This window comes from Neovison vison, chromosome 10 (assembly GCF_020171115.1).
Source record: "Neovison vison isolate M4711 chromosome 10, ASM_NN_V1, whole genome shotgun sequence".
Lineage (NCBI taxonomy): Eukaryota > Metazoa > Chordata > Mammalia > Carnivora > Mustelidae > Neogale > Neogale vison.
Genome location: NC_058100.1, coordinates 32,344,804 through 32,364,100, shown reverse-complemented (window position 1 = coordinate 32,364,100; position 19,297 = coordinate 32,344,804). Strand labels below are relative to the sequence as shown.

General features: G+C 48.1%; 1 long non-coding RNA gene across 1 annotated transcript; it reads left to right on the top strand.

Moving 5' to 3' along the window:
- The first annotated feature begins 11,850 nt into the window (after positions 1 to 11,850).
- Positions 11,851 to 16,888, top strand: LOC122918465. The gene is made up of 3 exons (XR_006386607.1): positions 11,851 to 11,890; positions 14,732 to 14,856; positions 16,835 to 16,888. It is a non-coding gene; the product is annotated as an uncharacterized LOC122918465 (long non-coding RNA).
- Positions 16,889 to 19,297: the final 2,409 nt, after the last annotated feature.

The following is a 19,297-nucleotide window of genomic DNA, read 5'->3' as shown; positions in this document are numbered from 1 at the left end:
CTTCCTCTTTCTCTTTTAAGATTTCTTCTCCTCCTTCCCTACTTCAGGGCAGGCTCATATCTTTTGTGAGGATCATAGATTCTTTACCTTCCAAGAATTTTTTTCTTTCTTCCATTGCCTCAGGACCCGCGTCCTCTTTTTAATAGTTCCCCAAGATCTTGGATGACCATTGTCATTTCTCTTAAGAAAAGAAACCATTCTACTGTCTCACCAAATACCTAACTACCTATGTACAATGTAATGTATTTGTTATATAGCATATGTGTTTATTAGATTTTTAAAAAAATTTAAAGTAATTTCTGCACCCAACATGGGGCTTGAACTCACAACCTTGAGATCAAGAGTCACACGCTCGACGGCCGGAGCCAGCCGGACGCCCCCAGCTCCTGTACATCAGTAGCTCTGCTGACAAACATAACCAATGGACAAATGAAAACGGCACAGAAGGATGATGTGTGACTGGTGATCGTGAATAAAGATGAAAACTTCAAACCATAAGACATAAGGCAAAAATTGCTGTCCGAGAGAGGGTCCCCAGTGTCGCAGTTGGAGCACAGCCAGGAAGAAGGTGCTGCATCTGCTTTACCAGCTCTGGGGAGCAGGGGCAAAGTCGTAGCCCGAATTCTCCACCGTTCCCAGCGGCGGTGCCCGGCTCACAGAGGTTTCAAGAAATAGTTACGGAAAAAAGTGACTTGAGGAAGGGTCTCCGGTGTGAACCAGGAACCTGCTAGTTTTAATGGGACGTTGGTGTTCCAGTGAACCCAGCAAAGTGTAGTGTGGCCGGGCAGGCCCCCGGCAGGCCCCGCATGTGGACAGCGGGCTGTGGTCACTGGTCAGGAAAACTGTCTCCTCCCGCGGCCCATGACGCTCCTGTCTCAGCCCTCGGGAACCCTTGAAGCTTCCCAGTACCTTCACGGATCCATCCAGGTTGTGGTAAATGAAAAAGGAATACTTTGCTGACAAAATATGAGGTACTTCTGCTAAAAGGCCCTTTGTAGCGTTAGCCAAAGACCCTCCCTGTGGTCTGATGGGAAGTGCGTGGGTTGCGGCGACACGGCCCGCTGGCGCTTCCTTAACCCGGTGAGACTGCACCTTCTCACCCCGAAAATGGGAATAATGACACCGTGTGGGAATTCGAGGTAGTTACTGTTCAGGGCTCAGAACATCAGAGAAATTCCAAAAGTGATGGCTTTCCGCACTCACGTGTCAGGAGCTGGGGTTTTCTGTCCAGCGCCTGACACTAAACCAGCACTTAGTAAGGTCTGTTGCGTCAAGGGTGCATCTGGTCACTCGCCACGTCACTAGTGGAAATGCGTCTGTCTTCTGGCCTGCTCGGACGGGCGGACGGTGCGTGGTGTTTCCACAGCAGCAGCTTCAGGACTCTGGGTCGGTGCTAGTGACGGTTGTGTGCAGGCCGGGCGACGCGTGGGACAGCGGGCGGACGCCGTGTGAGCGGCCCCCATCGTGTCCTCTCCCAACCAGCAGCATCGGCGCCGCTCGGGACCCCGTGAGACGTGTGAAGTCGCAGGCCCCGCGGCGGCCCGGCCGAGTCAGCAGTTCGGGGGGGTGGGGGGTGGGCAGCCGGTCATCGGTGGGAGCCGCTCCTTCGCTGATCCTGATGTGTGCCCGGGGCTGAGGGCCAGGACCATGGGGATGCCAGGACCACAGCCGTCCTGTGCTGTGACTGCAGATGCCCTGAGGCCCCGGTGCCTAAGGACCGACGACGCGTGCCTGGCAGTGTGAAGCCGCTGCAGAGTGTGGGACGCGCCGCTCGGCCTCCCGTGAAGCACCGGAAGCTCATCCCACCGGCTGCCCCCCTGGTGTTTGGCTCGTGGCGTCCGCTGTGGGTGCATGTTGGGTCCCTTCCTCCCCAGATCATGGGTTGAAGCCCTGACCCCCCACCCCGTGTGCTGGGATTCGGTGCCAGGGCCTCGGGGGACACGATAAGGCCAGACAAGCCGCTCGGCCCGCGGAGACACGGCCGGACCAGCCTGGACGAGCCCCCAGCCCGCTCCTGCCCCGCTCCCGGCCCGCGCCGGCCCCGAGCTCCGACGCCTGCTTCCAGGACGGGGAGCGGAGAATCGGCTGTTGTTGGAGTCATTTCCACCTGCTGTGGCCGAGGGGACCGGGGCGGCCTGGAGCGCGGGAAGCTCTGTCTGCGCCGTCTGTCCGTCCTCGTGTTGGGGAAGCCGCCGGCGAAGCCGCTGTCCCAGACCCAACGGTAACGGGGCTCGGGCAGGAGCCGGCGTTTGTCTCTCCTGCGGCCCGCGGGGAGCGGTGGGGCGTCGCGGGTCTGTCCGCTGCGCGCGGGGTCCGGGACCTGCTCTCCCGTGGGGCGCGTGCGGTCTCTCTCCGGGCTGTCCCCGGCCTGATGTGGACTGGGTCCTCCTGCGCGGAGGAAACCCAGGACGGGGGTTTGACTTCAAGACGATGTTGCCAAATTGACACATTTCACTTCCTTTTGTACCGGTTACCCGCGTTGTCATGGCCGGCTGCAGGGGGCTGCGGGGCGATGCGGGGGTGCTGCAGGGGGCTGCGGGGCGGCGTGGGCTCATCGATGGCCGCGGAGCCGGGACGAGCGAGCCCTGGGAGAGGCGCCCCGGCTTCTCCTGGGTCAGCTGCCGCACCAGCCCCAGCCCAGGATTCCCAGATCTGTCTTGAGACGAAAACCCCTTCTCCTGGGATAGCTTGAGTGAGAAACTCCTATTTGTTACCCGAGGCTGCGGATCAGAGCGGGGCCCCTTCAATCCCTCAGACCTTAGCGAAGGTTGACATGAAGGTAAGGTGACAGGTCGGGGGCTCGGAGCGAGCCCCACACACCGACGCAGGGGAGGGCGCGCGGTGGTGACCGCAGGACGGCCGTGAGGTGCGATTAGAGGAGGCTGGCCCACGGGAGGTTCTGAGCTGTCCCGAGCAGCCTTCCTTGCCTCCCCGAGGGCCCTGTGCCCGGGCAAGCCCGTGGAATGTACCACGCGGGAGCCTTCGGTCTCTTTCCACGTCCCTGCGGGCGGGACCTGGGCTGTCAGGAGCCCCACACCCCGCGCCCCTTCCCTCCGAGGGCCGTTTGGCTGTGCACAGGCACTCGGGGCTCCGTGGGGTTCAGGGACTTCTCGTTGCGGGGACTCTGCAGCAGGGGACTCTGTAGCAGGGGAATTCTCAGCCCGTTTGACGGTTAGCCCTGGTTTGTTAGGGGTTTTGTTACTCAGGCAGGGTGCTGGTTTGTATAGTCGTCTCTCTGTACCCTCATTTCAGGGTAACAGCCTGGGGAAGTAAAGCCTTTTATTTTTCTTCCTGTGGTTTTCATCTCTCACTTAGCATGGCGGATGGGTCTATGAGCTCAGGGCCCCGTTTCCTGGAAGAATGGGTAGAACTCTTGGGTCTCTCCTCTGTCAACCTGGTTTCCTTCTCCAGCTTTTAAGGCAACGGTTCCAAACTGCTCTTTAATGCCTGGGTCAAATAAACACCAGGATTGCCCAGGGCTGTGTCCAGTGTGGGTTTACAGTCAACGGAGGGGGCCAGACGAGCCCCTCAGTGAGAGTTCACACACGTGAAGTTGAAACAGGTCAGCATTAATCAGCTCAACGCCTGTCTTCCCCACCCTGGGTTTCTTGGCTCTGCCTCTGCGTGATTTGCCGTGCCATCCTTCCGTGGGCCGTGTGTCTCAGTGACGTAAGGGGACCATGACAGCCACGACCTTGTGCTCACGGTAGGGTCTGCGGAAGGGATGGAGAGCGAAGGTGTGGGAGTGGGCTCCGTGTGCCAGGAACTGCTAGATGCTTATAATCCCCAAAGAAACTGGAGAAGAATGAATATTTCAACTTATGAGAAAATGGAGGCATCAGAGAGACAGTGACTTTCTCAGATCACTGGTCACTAACAAGGGGTAGAGGCAGAATCTGAGTGAGGTTTGTCTTTTTTTAGATCCTGTGCTCAGAATTAGCTTCAGCCCATTGACGAGAAGAGTCTTCCGTTAAGAGCTGTACGCTGGCAACAGAGAAAGGAAGGAGGCCCCCTTTAATCACGTCCTTTATGGGGGACAGAGAGGGAAGAAGAGGGGGAACCACTGAGAATGGGCTCAGTGATTTATCTGGAGGCGGAATATTCTGCCATAACTTTATTCTCTGACTCTGGGAGAATCCACTGTCTTCCCTGTGACTTAGTTTAACAACCAGATTGAAAAACAACAAGACAGAAAAACCCACAAAAAACACAATGCTCTCAATCTTTGAAGGGCTCAGTGAAAATCTAGGGGAATGACCATATAAAAATCTTAGCAGGTAGGAACACACACAGACACATATACATAAACATAAATATAAATGATAGATTTTAAATAACCCACTTGAAGACCTTCTATCCAGAGCAAATTCAGTTTTGTTTTGCTGTTGCCCTAGACTTAAGTTTCTTAAAGGTAGGCGCCAGGTCTTTGTCAAGGAATCCTCAAATGTTGGAACTGGAAGGGACGTTAGACATCGTAAAGATAATCTCTCTCTGTTTCCCTGACATGGCCTGACGTCTTGTCTGGTATACAGCAGGGGCTTATTAAATAGCAGCTGAATAAACGGTGGCTGTCTTTCATAGGCTTTGTAATCCGACCTCTACAGCCCCGTGAGTGAGGTCACAGGAAGCCCCGCGCCTCTGGTCCCACTATGCAGTCATAACTTGCTCCAGTAGGAGTTTTGGTGTTTTTATGAGCTTTTCCCTCCTCCTGAAATGACTTTTACTGCAGCTTAGCTTTAGCTCAGAAGATAAATTCCGTGTGTCCAAGCAGTTTGTGGGAACCATTCCGCCCTCTCTAACTGAGTGAGACCCACAGTGACGGCAAAAGCAGCCTTTGGCAACGCGGCAAAGCTTCCAACTTCCCCGAGGTCCAGGGCTGGCTCCGAGCGATGCAGCCTTGGCACTCACGCGGGGTTAATGGCTGCTGTTCCCCCTTGAAGCTCCCAGTAATTTATACACAAGTGGCCCAGCGTGTTCAGTTTGCAGTGGGCCCTGTAAGCTATGCAGCTCCTCTGCTTGGCTCTCTGTGTGCACCTGCGCATTTTCTCTTGGCCCTGAAGTTCCCCACACCCCCTGCCCAAAGGTGGGACCATCACGTGCCCCATCATGGGGGGATCTGAAGCATCTGCCTGGCCTTTGGAACAAACTAGCCAACGCATTATTCAGAACCGTCGGCTCTCTCCGTGCATACGGCCAAACTAGCGGAATGGAACGAACGTGTGTTCATCACTGACGGGTGCCACAGGGCCACAGGTCTGCCTACTTACCTCTTTAAACCGACACCTCGAACCCATGAGTTAAGTGCTGTTACACTAGCCCTACAGATGGGAGTCCTGCGGCTCAGAGAAGGTGGGAAGGGATAGGGCTCAGCCTCTGAATCCTTTGACTGGAAAGCCCGTTCCGATTTCCTTGCCTTTGCTCATCTGAGGCCTGGAAAATGCGCCTGGAGATCACAGCATCTCCTGCAACGAACAGTGACCTTTCCCGCGGCTTCCACTCCTTACCTTTGCAACGGGACCTTTCACCGCTGTTTGGTTAGCAGTTAGGGTACGTTACTGTCCCGTATCAGGCTTTGGGCCGTCGAGTGACTTTCCCAGGACCATCCAGGAAAGCAGGACTGCAGTGCCTCACTGCCGCACTGATGGGGGCGGGGTTGGGGGGCAGAAAGCAGACCCTGGGACTTGAGTCCAAGCCAGCGCTGACGGCATGCGGCTTACTCAATCGCACTGTCCACTCGTGTGTAACAGAAGATGCAGCCACTTCTCCTCTCTTCTTCACAAATCTCCGCACCTGCTGTGTGCCAGGTCCTGTACTAGGCCTCGCAGAGGCCGAAATGCAGAAGGCACAGCTCCTGCTTTCTAGAAGGCCATGGACTGGCCGGAATGTGCACTCTCCACCCCGACACTTTGCTAGCCACGGGTCTGAGGTAGCGGAGTCAGGAGTGAGAGCAGATTTCGGAAACGGATGTCGGGTCATTTCTGAAGGTCGTTGGAATTCTTCCTTGCCTGAACCTTGCTGTAGATCAGCGTCCTTTGTTGGGTGGCACGCCTCTCCCGGTCGGCGGCGGCGTGAAGAGCGACTCCCACCGGAACCGCGTGATCTCTGCTCCAGCAGATGGAAGCATGATTGTTCCGGATGGACATGGAGAGCTGCTGAGTTACAGACAAGCTCTTCTCTCAGTCCCCACCCCTACCTGGTTGCGCTGCTTTGTAAAATCATTGACTGTCTAACAGCCTCAAGAAGCCAGCGGGCGAGAAGGCCAGAATTCTGCCCAGCAAACACAGCCGTGGAGCGCAGTGTTCTGTGAGCGTTTCCATGGTAACAGTGATAACAGCTCATATTTATAGACCCTCTATCTCCAAGGAGCTCAAAGCACTTTACAGACATATTATCTTCTTTTATGAGCGAGAGAGAGAAGGACAGAGGGGCGGAGGGAGGAAGGAAGGGAGGACGAGAGGGAGAAGAAGGAGCAGGAGGAGAAGATGGGGAGGAAGGGAGCGAGGGACGTAGGGAGAGAGGGAGAGCTTGAGCGGGAGAGGACAGAGGAGAGGCAGAAGGACATGGTGGGCTCTTATACACATTTCACAGATGGTACTGAATGGGGAAGGCAGTGACCCAAGGTGGCACGGTAAGCCAGTGACAGATGCTAGACTGGACCGAGCTGGTGGCTCTTAGAACCCCTGGAACCCTTGCTGCCGGCCTTGGGCAGACGTTAGGGCCGAGCGGCCGACTGCCTGTGGTCTAGCTCTGTTCAGTGTCATCTGGGTGATCAGATAACTCCGGGGACGTCAAAGGCAGCTTGGCTCGACCATTGTTGACATGAAACACAGGGGCAATTCTTCTATTCTACGGAGATTTGAAGATAACATTCATGCAGCCACCAGACCATCCCACATGGCATTCGCAGGAGCGAGAGGCCGCGATGTCCTGATAACCTCGGACGAACGTCGCACACACATGCAGAGGGTCTGCCTGCGCTGATGGAAACGGTTCCTTAAACCCATTGCATGGTGTCCCGGGGATCTCTGGAGGGGCACTTCTCAATCCTTTCCCCGAGAGCCACGTCTGTTCCATTAGACACGAGAGGCGGGTGGAGCTATTTGAAGGCTGCAGCCAGTGAAACTGAAAATGGGGGTTTTGTAAATTCCAGACCTGCCGTTCTCCTTATAAAGCACTTTGTTTGGGTAAGCCACGGCCTCTGTCGCGGCGTAAATCAGGCGGGCTGCAGGGGCTCAAGCCGTCATCCCGGGCCTCTTCTGTCCACATTCTTCTTCCGTCAGAATTCGCCACACATGGTCCCCACGTTTTGCGCTCCCAGACCTTCTCACCTGGCCACTCCCAACCTCCTCATTTGGTCTTTAGGAAATAGGATCTATTTTCTCTTTTCAAAAGATAACTGATCTGCAGAAGATTCAGCTGAAGCTTGGCTGCGGAGAGATAAGGTCCGTCCCCCGCGGGTCTTCGGGGCCCTTCACGAGCCATCACGCCCGTTTCTGCAGCCCAGAACCTCAGTCTCCTGCAAAAGTCGGGATGCTTATTTGCTTACAGCCTGGATCAGGTTTCAGGGGCCCTTGGGTGAAAGGGTTGGTAGTTCGGTAATTCCAGTGGTTAAGCCTCAGAAAAGTTTAAAATATTTGATATATGAATAGGCTTCCGATCCCCAAAGCAAAAAGAACTTAAAAATGAAGAAGAAAAGTGTTTTGCTGGGCACCTCTTGGTGTCCAACACCAGGGTAGGCATTTTGCGTGCACCTGTGCGGGCAGGGTCTGCTCCCCCCCGGGAATGAGCAGGATAGCCCTCCAACTCACCAGGGATAAGCTTCTGTGCCATGAATTTCTTTCTTTTTTTTTTTTAATTTTTTTTCAATTTATTTATTTTCAGAAAAACAGTATTCATTATTTTTTTTCCAATTTATTTATTTTCAGAAAAACAGTATTCATTATTTTTTCACCACACCCAGTGCTCCATGCAAGCCGTGCCCTCTATAATACCCATCACCTGGTACCCCAACCTCCCACCCCCCCGCCACTTCAAACCCCTCAGACTGTTTTTCAGAGTCCATAGTCTCTCATGGTTCACCTCCCCTTCCAATTTACCCAAATTCCCTACTCCTCTCTAACGCCCCTTGTCCTCCATGCTATTTGTTATGCTCCACAAATAAGTGAAACCATATGATAATTGACTCTCTCTGCTTGACTTATTTCACTCAGCATAATCTCTTCCAGTCCCGTCCATGTTGCTACAAAAGTTGGGTATTCATCCTTTCTGATGGAGGCATCATACTCCATAGTGTATATGGACCACATCTTCCTTATCCATTCATCCGTTGAAGGGCATCTTGGTTCTTTCCACAGTTTGGCGACTGTGGCCATTGCTGCTATAAACATTGGGGTACAGATGGCCCTTCTTTTCACTACATCTGTATCTTTGGGGTAAATACCCAGTAGTGCAATTGCAGGGTCATAGGGAAGCTCTATTTTTAATTTCTTGAGGAATCTCCACACTGTTCTCCAAAGAGGCTGCACCAACTTGCATTCCCACCAACAGTGGAAGAGGGTTCCCCTTTCTCCACATCCTCTCCAACACATGTTGTTTCCTGTTTTGTTAATTTTGGCCATTCTGACTGGTGTAAGGTGATACCTCAATGTGGTTTTAATTTGAATCTCCCTGAGGGCTAATGATGATGAACATTTTTTCATGTGTCTGATAGCCATTTGTATGTCTTGATTGGAGAAGTGTCTGTTCATATCTTCTGCCCATTTTTTGATGTGTTTGTCTGTTTCCTGTGGGTTGAGTTTGAGGAGTTCATTATAGATCCTGGATATCAACCTTTTGTCTGTACTGTCATTTGCAAATATCTTCTCCCATTCTGTGGGTTGCCTCTTTGTTTTTTTGACTGTTTCCTTTGCTGTGCAGAAGCTTTTGATCATGAATTTCTTTCTATTCTCCCAAGAGTCAGGAGCTCCCTCTTACCTACTGGCTTCTCCAGGAGGGGAGGGATCGGGATCTGTTTGCTGGTTGGCTGGGCCCCTAGCTTTGTGCTGGTCTGCCTCCTATATGTAAATGAGCCAAGGTGCTTGCTCCTCCCTCCCTCCCTCCCTCTTCACACCTTCTTGTCTTACCTGTGCCGCCTCCGGAATGGTCCTCCACCACAGGTCCCGACGTGGTCCCCTGCTTGTTCCTGGGCAGCATTTTCTCCTTCCCCATCCCAGCACTTACGGCATTTGCTTGTGTTCACATGAGTTTCTAGGTAGCTGTCTTTTGTCTAGCTGTCTTTTGGGCACAGAAAACATTATTCAAAGGTTTGCTTTTTGGATTAAAAATTAATAATCCCCTTATTAAATCTGAAATTAGAAAAACGCTTGTTTTAGTTCAGCTTACAGATGGAATTATTTTCTTAGTCTGGCCGAGCATGGGCCCATGCATCAAGTGAGTTAATTACTTCCAAATATATTAAGCCATAATTACAAATTTTATTCACACCTTCACTCATGCACGAACGTGCATATAAAACACATTCACGCACATACGTATTTGAATTAACAAATGAAGCTTTCTAGAATACATCGATTCTTACACACATACAGGCCCTCAAATTTATAAATACAAGGTCCAAGAGTTCTCTTACACCTTCCAATAAACTTAGTAAAAATTCCACTTAAAATCGTAAAAACTCCACATTAATTACTCAGTCAGGTTTTAAATTGGCATTACAAGACTCCCACTCTGATCGGCCCAGTTCCCTCAAAACTGAAGACCCAAAACGGCAAACACGCACAATTTATAATCATTGATGTAAAATTAGAAAGACTATGGTTCGGCCTCTGAGATCTTTTTGTAGTTAGCGCTCAGGGCCCCTGGTGGGAAGAAACACATCCAATTCAGGGAGACATCTGCCGCACGGCTCATCGATGGGGTGCTGGCCAAGACGGGGGCCGCCTGGGGACCGGGATCGGGTAAAAAGTCACAGACTTTCACGCTAACGAGGCGACTCTCCCAAGTTCCCTGCCGTTTGGTCGAAGTCTTTGTTCCCTCAAGGAAGTCTGCGGCTCCTGTTCTTGGAGACCGCTTGACTGGACCTTGCCTTTCCTTGACGCCTTAACATTTGTAAATACGTCTGCAAGTAGCTCACCCTTGATGGCACGTTGAGGCTGTGAGATTCATCTGCTTGCTAATAGCGCATTTGATCCTGACAGCGTTCTCCGTTCTTCAGAGTCTCCGCATCACGGCGCGGTCAGGGTCATCTCTTGGGCAGCCTGTTGCATTTCATTTGGTCATGACTCCTGAGGTGGTTCTGCTCCTCGCGTCCCCCATCAGGCTGTGGGCGCTCCGCGTAGGACAGGACACAGTGTTTTGTTCTGAGCTGTGAGTCCAAAAGCCAGCACACTGCTTGGCACAGGGCAGACACGGCTGTCACTTGGCCGTCGAGTGGCAGGCGGGTGTCGCAGGCAGGCGGGGACACACCTGTAGCTGAACAAGTTGCATTTATTGCCAGCTGCACAGAAAGAGCTCGTGCACTGTGGGCAGCTGCAGGGTGCTTGGGCCAGAAGGTGCTAGAAAACACTTAGGAAGCGCTTGGGCTTGCCCTTGTCAGCTGCTTTGGGGCAGAGCTCAGAGCAGCAGACTTTGCTCTGAATCGGTTGCTGCCAGGAAGTGGAGATAATGCTCTGGGGAGGCTCCCTGGAACGAGTCTGAAGACACAATCAGTGTAGAAACAGCAGTCAGTCCTGTTGGTCCAGAGAGGGGTGAGCTCACCGGGGGCTGGGACAATGCTCACATTCTGGTTGGTTCAGACATGGCCCCAGAGCCCTCTTGTTTGGGCCTTGCTCCATCAGAGTCACCGAGAGCTCTGCTGTCATGTGGAATTGTTTCTGTTCGATGGAACGCCAGGACCTCGCCATGAGTGATGGGCCAGACCATTGCAACACCAGAGATAGCTGTGGTCCGGGCCGGCTCCAGTGTGGACCCCAGCAGAGCTTGCAGAAAGCCCAGGGTCCCGTCCCCATTGCTCCTCCCTCACATTCTCTGGGCCCCCAGTCCTGGTTCCTCCTTCTCCTGCCCTCACCATCTCTGACTTAACTGGTACCTCTCCGTGGAGCCACACTCTATCCTTGGAGTCTGGAGAACAGACAGGAGGTGCTCGTGCTGAAAGACCTGTTGCCCAGCGAGCATTCCCTCTCCTCACATGGGCTCGGGCCCCCCAGCACTGGCATAGCCTCCTCTAGCCCAGACTTTCCATCCTGGCTGTCGGAGTTCAGCAAAGCTGGCACAGACCAGGCTCTCAGCCCCCTGCTGTTTACTTGCCAAAAATATTTCTGCAACTGGAATTAAATTTGGAAAATGTTTTACAAATAGAGTATCTTGGGAGAATATTTTAATTTCCCTGATCAAAGCATGGTGTGCTACTCTTCTGGATAACAGTTCCTAACACTTTGTAGAGCCTGGTTGGCTCATCCCAGGCTGTGACATCCTCCCAGTCCCTTAATTCATATCTTTAAAACCGGTGAGGGTCTCAAACATACCACACTTGGAGTGCAGAGAAATACTTGGGGTCCTGACTCAGGAATCTTGTTAATTCCCCAAGGCCTTTGACTGAAGGGAAAGAGAAGTCGAGAGTTGAGTTGTGGGTTCTCTAATGGGTCCATCCCACTATTCTACTCCCAGTAGCCACGCAGATATACTTTGATAAAGGTAATTTTTGTAAAAAGATCTTATTTATCTATTTGACAGACAGATCACAAGCAGGCAGAGAGACAGGCAGAGAGAAGGGGGAGCAGGCTCCCTGTGGAGCAGAGAGCCCGATGCAGGACTCGATCCCAGGACCCTGAGATGACCCGAGCCGAAGGCAGAGGCTTTAACCCCCTGAGCCACCCAGGCGCCCCTGATAAAGGTAATTTTTAAACAACTGCTTCCATGTTTCGAAGACAAGAAGGGGTGTATGTATATACACACACATACACACATAACGTGTCATGTATGTGGCATCTACTTCCTGTTTGGCCACATAAGTGATACACATGTATATCCTATGTGTGATACATACATATATGCATATCTTCTTTCTCATATAACTGATATGGTGATTGTATTAGTGATAATGGTGACCTTCCTTGGCAAATGCTTATTAAACCTACAGAACGAAGAAGGCTTTGATTACTCCTCGGTTTTCAGATTCTTTAACAAACCCGACCAACCAACCAATGCCTTTACTTAGAAGAACAGTGAAATGAGCAAGTGAATTGCTAGACATGGAAAATAGGATAATATTCATTGGTTTATTTATTGTTGGTGGACATTGGCCTCTTTATAGACGTGAGTTTTCACTTTTATGAACATGTCGAGGGCAAAGTACAGAATCCAAGTGTGCAGTAGGGTCCTTACGTAGTGGAACATTCACTGCTCTGACAGTTGAGACATCTGAATTCCAGTATCGTGTTACTTGTGGAATGTTGCCCTTAAGCAAACAGGAAACCAAAACATCTGGATGTCAGTTTTTGTAAAATGAGAGGAATTACACTAACTGATTCAGTGGGTCCCTGACAGCTTAAATATTCTAGATTTTACAGGTACAATTGTATTTATTTAGTCAATTATTTAATATGGGAAGCTTGCAAGAAATAGTACTTCTATAATTCATGCACGCTACTACCAGGTGAAGGTGTCTGGTGTATGGGTCATGTGCTCCAAATTGCAGGCTTAGGCCACACCTGTGTTGTATCTGAAAATGCCATATCTGTATTATATCTGAAACATATGTTATATGTTCACCTTTTTCCTCCTTGAAAACAAATATTTGTTTAAACATTAAGCTTATCCATTATCACATACTTGCTGGCCAGAGTCATGATCTGTTCATGATTGATTTTATCTATTGCCTGTAAGTGCTTCTTTGCCTGGAAGCTTGGGCTGGGCTCCTGGTGGATATGATATCGCACATATCTGTGCCACTAAGATCATGAAAAAAAAATCATTCAACCAGAAAAAAGTAATTTCCCCATTTCTCCTCTGGATGGAGGTACTTTGCACAAGGATCCTAGATATTTGGGCTCTGTGCTCAGCAGGGAACCTGCTTTCTCCTCTCCCTCTGCCCCTCCCCCTGCTCATGCCCTTTCTCTCTCTCTCTCTCTCTCTCTCAAATAAATAAGTAAATAAATAAATCTCTAAAAAAATATCCCTAGATGTTAACAACTTAATTATATGTCCACTAGAAATGTAAACATTATAGCAAGAATTTTTGATAAGGAAATTTTAGGTAGTTTTCTTAGTGATAAGTTTTACTTTAAAAACCTGCCTAGGAAGTGAAAAATGTTAACAATATCCTATATGAAAATACTTGTTTATTTTTATTATTGTGTAGTCCATGTTAGATAAAAACATAAGTTCACAAGGGGTTTCAGTAGTATGAAAGGGTTTCAGGAGAGAAGACCCTTAGTTTGGTTTCAGTGCCCAAAACTAGTTTAATCTTGTGACCTTCAGTAGCAAGATCACAGCCACAACATGTGGCCACCGGAGACAAAGGAGGATGTTGGGAAACCTTCTGAGGACAGTGTCTGGCACTAAAAGCTCCATTAGCACTGAAGCCTGCCTTAGGCACACAGATCTCCTGTATTGACTTTGGCATGTGTCTACCTTGTCATGCCAATAAAGTTAAGTGAAGTTGAAAATTGATTGATAACAGCCTAGTTCTCTGCTGCCTCTCCTTTCATGTGGGTTGCCGTTTGGCTCAGCTGAATGTGGCAGAACCCTCTCTTCCTCCTCGCGGGCTGAGGACCTGGGCCGCCCCTTCCCCTGGGAGAGGCAGGAGATCACTCTTCCTGACTCCATGCATGTGCAGGCACCTGGTGTCTGTTTAAAGGAAATTAAACTTCTGTTTGCAGAGTGCATTCAGTGGTGCTCTGTCTACAGATGCGTGTGTGCCTCGTTACCCTGTTTAGGCAGAAAAAATATATAACATGACTCTAGCTAAAATAGTCACAGCAGCATGAGAAATGTTCCGAAGCTCACGGGACTTCCTTCTGACCTTGCGTTGCTTGGAGGTCCCAGGTCAGGTGTGCCCAAGGGAACAGTGGACCGAAGGAGGCTGGAGGGGCCAGAATGCCGCGAGGACTAAACCCAAAGGGACGCGGCAGGGGAAGGGATGGGCTGCTTAGAAACTGTAGGCTCTTTGATCTGCAGAGCCCCTGAATGTCTTCTAGTAGAACCTCATGTTGTAGGCAGACAGGCACGGTCCCCGAAAGGGTAGGCGCCTGCCCAGGATCCCGTGGCTAACGAAGCGACAAAGCCAACTTGGAAACCAGGTTTCCTGACTGCGAGGCTGGTAGTGTTTCCATCCCACCGCACGGTCTGCTGTGCTTAGGAGAGCCGCTGGCGCTTTGAGAAGCAGAGGATCCTAACCAGAGTCTCACTACTGAGTTTGGATATGACTTTGGGCAAGTTACCCTGTCGGTCTTTCTTTAGGTGGGGACAGTGCCAGACCGAGGTGACCCATCCCCACAGCAGGAGCACTCTGGAGACAGGTGCACTTGAGACGTTTTACCCACGTGTTGCCACAAATGTTCTGTGGTCAATGCTTGTTCATGTGGGCCTGCTTCTTTGTTTTTCTCTACCTGGAGATCGCGGTCTTTCCTGATCAGAGCACGTTAGAGGCTAACACTGACGGCTTATGGGCCCGAGTTTCACTTATTCCAGAAGCCAGCCGAAATCTATCAGCATGTGAATTCTGCCCTTTCAGGCTGTCCCCAGAATGGCTGAGGAAGTGGTCGCACCCTGCCAGCCGGGGAAGCAGAAACACAGCCCACCCCTAGGACTCTCTTGAAATGATTGAGATGAACCGTTGGACCAGGATATGACAAAAGGGTAAGTAATGATTTGGGTAGTTTCTGCTTTAAGCAAATCTGAAAGTTAAAATGAAATGAACTTCTAAGACAGAAACATGGGGCAATAGTTACTCACATGATTAAGTGCTTCTTTATGCTTTCAGATTTTTCTTCCATTAGCATAATGGAGAATGCAGCTTGATTTGTACACATCTATCGCATAAAGTAACACCCGCTAAGCTCGCTTAGAACCTCCTAGTTATCCCATACGTACTATAGTCCTCACCATCCCTGTCTTCCCCCATTATTAAGTCATTTTAAAGATTTTGAAAAATACATATATGTTTCTTCTGTTAAAGACACATTTAACTATTATGAAAAAATTGTTGTTTACCTCCATAGTTTCCCCCACCCAGAGGTAACTACCTTAATTGAACTCTCTATAATAATACTGCTACATAACACTAAAATCACTCTAGTATTCTATTAGTATACTAATTATGCTATTTTTTGCACATTTCCTCCAACCTGGTTTTTTCTGCTAGTGTGTTGTGAACAGCTTTCCATGTTGATAAATATTAATTTGCAACATTTTTATAGTGGCTACTGTTCATACACATTTATTTCATTAATAGGCTAAGTGTTAAGTGCTCCTGATTTTTATCTATTGTAGGTGATAATGTGGCTCAATATACACCTTTTTTTAATTTTTAATTTTTTGTAAACATATAATGTATTATTAGCCCCAGGGGTACAGGTCTGTGAATCGCCAGGTTTACACACTTCACAGCACTCACCATAGCACATACCCTCCCCAATGTCCATAACCCCACCACCCTCTCCCTATCAATATACATCTTTAAAACAACATCTTTGTTCATGTCCTTCATTATGGAGGTAGATTTCTGAAGTGGAATTGGTCGGACAGAGGGCATTCTTACTTTAAGGCTCTTGATATACATCTTCAGACTGCCCTGAAGAAAAGTTCTTCTGTGAGTTATTTTTTCCCTTGCACTCCAGTAACCATGCCCATGTAAAAAAAAAAAAAAAAGTTTATTTATTTCAGAGAGAGAGAGTGATGGCATGGGGGGCTAGGGAGGGCCAGAGGGAGAGGGAAAGAGAGAATCTCAAGCAGACTCCCCAGTGAGCACAGAGCCCCATGCAGGACTGGATCCCTGAGATCATGACCCCAGCCAAAATCAAGAGTTGAATTCTCAACCGACTGAGCCAGCCAGGCGCCCCATGCCCATTATTTTTGAAGACATTATTTTTAGAGGAGTTTTCGGTTCATAGCACAAGTAAGAGGAAGGTACAGAGATTTCCTATACGCTCTCTGCCCCCAGGCATGCCCATCTCCCTGCAGAGTGCTGGGTGTGTTACAGCTGCTGAAACTGGACTGACACATCCCAGCCGCTCCCAGTCCTTAGCTTTCCTTGGGGTGCACTGTGGGATCTGTGGGTCCTGTGGGTTTGGACAGGTAGATAATGGCATGTCTCCATCATGTAGTATCAGACAGCGTGTTCTCACTGCCCTGAAGTCCTTGAGCTGTGCCTGATAATCTCTTCTCTCACCTCCTTTCCTCTACCAACTCCTGGATCTCTTCACTGTCTCTGTAGTTTCCCCTTTTCCAGAATGTCATATAATTGAAATCACACAGTAGGAGGCCTTTTCAGACTGGCTTCTTTCACTTAGTAATGTACATTTGTGGTTTTTGTATGTCTCTTCTTGGCTTAATAGTTCATTTCCTTTTAGCCCTGAATACTGTTCCATTGTCTGGATGCCCCACTGTTTATTTGTCCATTCGCCTACCAGAGGGCATCTGGGTTTGCTTCCAAGGGTTGGCCATTACGAAGAAAGCTGCTGTGCATGCAGGGTTTTGTGTGGATGTAAGTTTTCAGTTCCTTTGGGTAAATACCAAGGAGCTCCACTGCCAGGTCATGTGGTAAGAATAAGTTTAAGTACAAGTATACTTAAATAAGTATAAGTTTTGTAAGACACTGTCACGCTGTCTTCTGCAGGAGCTGTGCTACGTCGATCCCAGCTGCAGTGAATGGGAGGGTCTGTTGCTTCACGTCCTTGCCAGCTCTCGGGGTTGTCAGTGTTCTGGAATTTGGCCACTCTGACAGGTGTGTAGTGGCACCTGATTGTTATTTTACTCTGTATTTCCATGATGACAGACGACATGACATATATTTTCTTAGGCCTATTTTCTGGTGAGGTGTCTGTTAAGATCTTGGCCCATTGTTTTATTTGGGTTGTTTGGGGTTTTGTTGTTGAGTTTTAAAAGTTCTTTGTATATTTTGTATAATAATTCTTTGTCACATGTGTCTTTTGCAAATATTTTCTCTCAGTCTGTGGCTTGTCATCTCATTCCTTGACAGTATCTTTTGAAGAGCAGACATTTTTCATTTGAATGCAGCTCAGCTTGTCAGCTTTTACTTTCATGGGTTGTGCCTTTGGTGCTGTATCTAAAAAGTCATCTCTATGCCCTGTGCCATCTTAGGTCTTCTCCTACGTGGTTTTCTAGGACCTTTATAGTTTGCTGGTTTCCATGTAAGTCTCTGATCTAATCTGAGTTAATTTTTGGGAAGGGTGTAAGATCTGTGTCTGGATTTGTTTTTTTGCATATGAATGTTCAGTTCCAGTACCGTGTGTTAAAAAGACTGTCTTTGCTCAAATTGCTTTGTCTTTGCTCCTTTGTCAAAGACCAGTTGACTGTTACTGTGTGTGCCTATTTCTACCCTGTCCAATTAACAGATCTATTTTCTCTTCTTTTATTAATATCACATTGTCTTGATGATTATAGTATATTAGGTCTTGAAGGCATCCCATAGCATTACTCCTCTGAATTCCTTTTTTTCCTTCAACATTGTGTTGGCTATTATGAGCTTTTTGATATAAACTTTAGAATCATTGTCAATGTCTGCAAAATAACTTGCTGGGATTTTGAGATTGCGTCGGATCTACAGACAAAGCTAGGAAGAATTGATATTTTGACAATATTGATTTCAACTGTTTCGTTCTTCTTTCATTACTGTCATCAAAGTTTTGTGGATTTCCTCATACACATCTTGTACACATTTTTTTAGAGTCATACCTAAGTATTTCATTTTGGAGGGTGGTAATGCAAATGGTATTGTGGTGTTTTTTTTTTCCCTTTGCCTCAGGAGATATATAAAGACAAAATGTCTTTATGACAAATGTCAAAGCAATTGTTGCCTGTTCTCTCTTCAAGGATTTTGATGGTTTTTGGTCTCACATTTAGGTCTTTAATCCATTTTGAGTCTATTTCTGTGTGTGGTGAAAGAAAGTGCTCCAATTTCATTGTGTTGCATGTGGCTGTCCAATTTTCCCAGCGCCATTTGTTGAAGGGACTGTCTTTTTCCCACTGTGTATTAGTTCTTCCTTTGTCAAAAATTAATTGGCCATATATTTGTAGGTTTATTTCTGGGTTTTCTAATCTGTTCCCTTGATCTATGTTTCTATTTTGTGCCAGCACCATACTGTTTTGATTATTACCACTTTGTAATATAGTTTGAAATCTGGAATTGAATTACCTCTAGTTCTGTTTTTCTTTTTCAAGATTGGTTGACTCTTAGAGTTCCTCTGTGGAGCCACACTAATTTTAGGATTGTTTGTTCTAGTTCTGTGGAAAATGCTATTGATATCTTTATGGGGATCATATTAAAACTGTAGATTGCCTTGAGTAGTATAGACATTTTAATAATATTTGTTCTTCCAGTCCATGTGCATGGAGTATCTTTCCATTTCTTTGCATTGTCTTGAATTTCTTTCATCAGTGTTTTATAGTTTTTAGAGTAAAGACTTTGACCTCTTCAGTTAAGTTTGTTCCTAGATACGTTATTGCTCTTGATGCAGTTGTAAATGGGATTGTTTTTCTTAATTTCTCTCTCTCTTGCTTCGTTATTAGGGTATGGGACTGCAAAAGATTTCTGTACATTGATTTTGTACCCTGCAGCTCTACTGAATTCATTTATCTGTTCTAGAATTTTTTTGGTGGAGTCTGTAGGGTTTTCTACATATAGTATCATGTCATCTGCAAATAGTGAGAGTTTTACTTCTTCCTTACTATTTGGATGCCTTTATTTCTTTATTTTGTCTAATCACTGTGTCTAGGACTTCTAGTACTATGTTGAATAAAAGTGTGAAAATGTACATCCTTGTCTTATTCCTGAACTTAGGGAAAAATGGTATCATGTTTTTTATTTCAAATTTCACTTTTTCTTTGCTGGTATATAAGAAAGTGATTGACCTTCGTATATTAATCTTGTGTCCTATGATCTTGCTATAATCACTTTTTGGTTTCTGTTTTTGTTTTTGTTGTTGTTGTCATTGATGCATTTGGATTTTCTACATAGATGACCGTGTTGTCTGCAAACAAAGACCAGTTTACTTCTTCCTTCCAAATCTGTATACCTGCCATTTCCTTTCCTTGTCTTCTTGCCTTAGACAGTACTTTC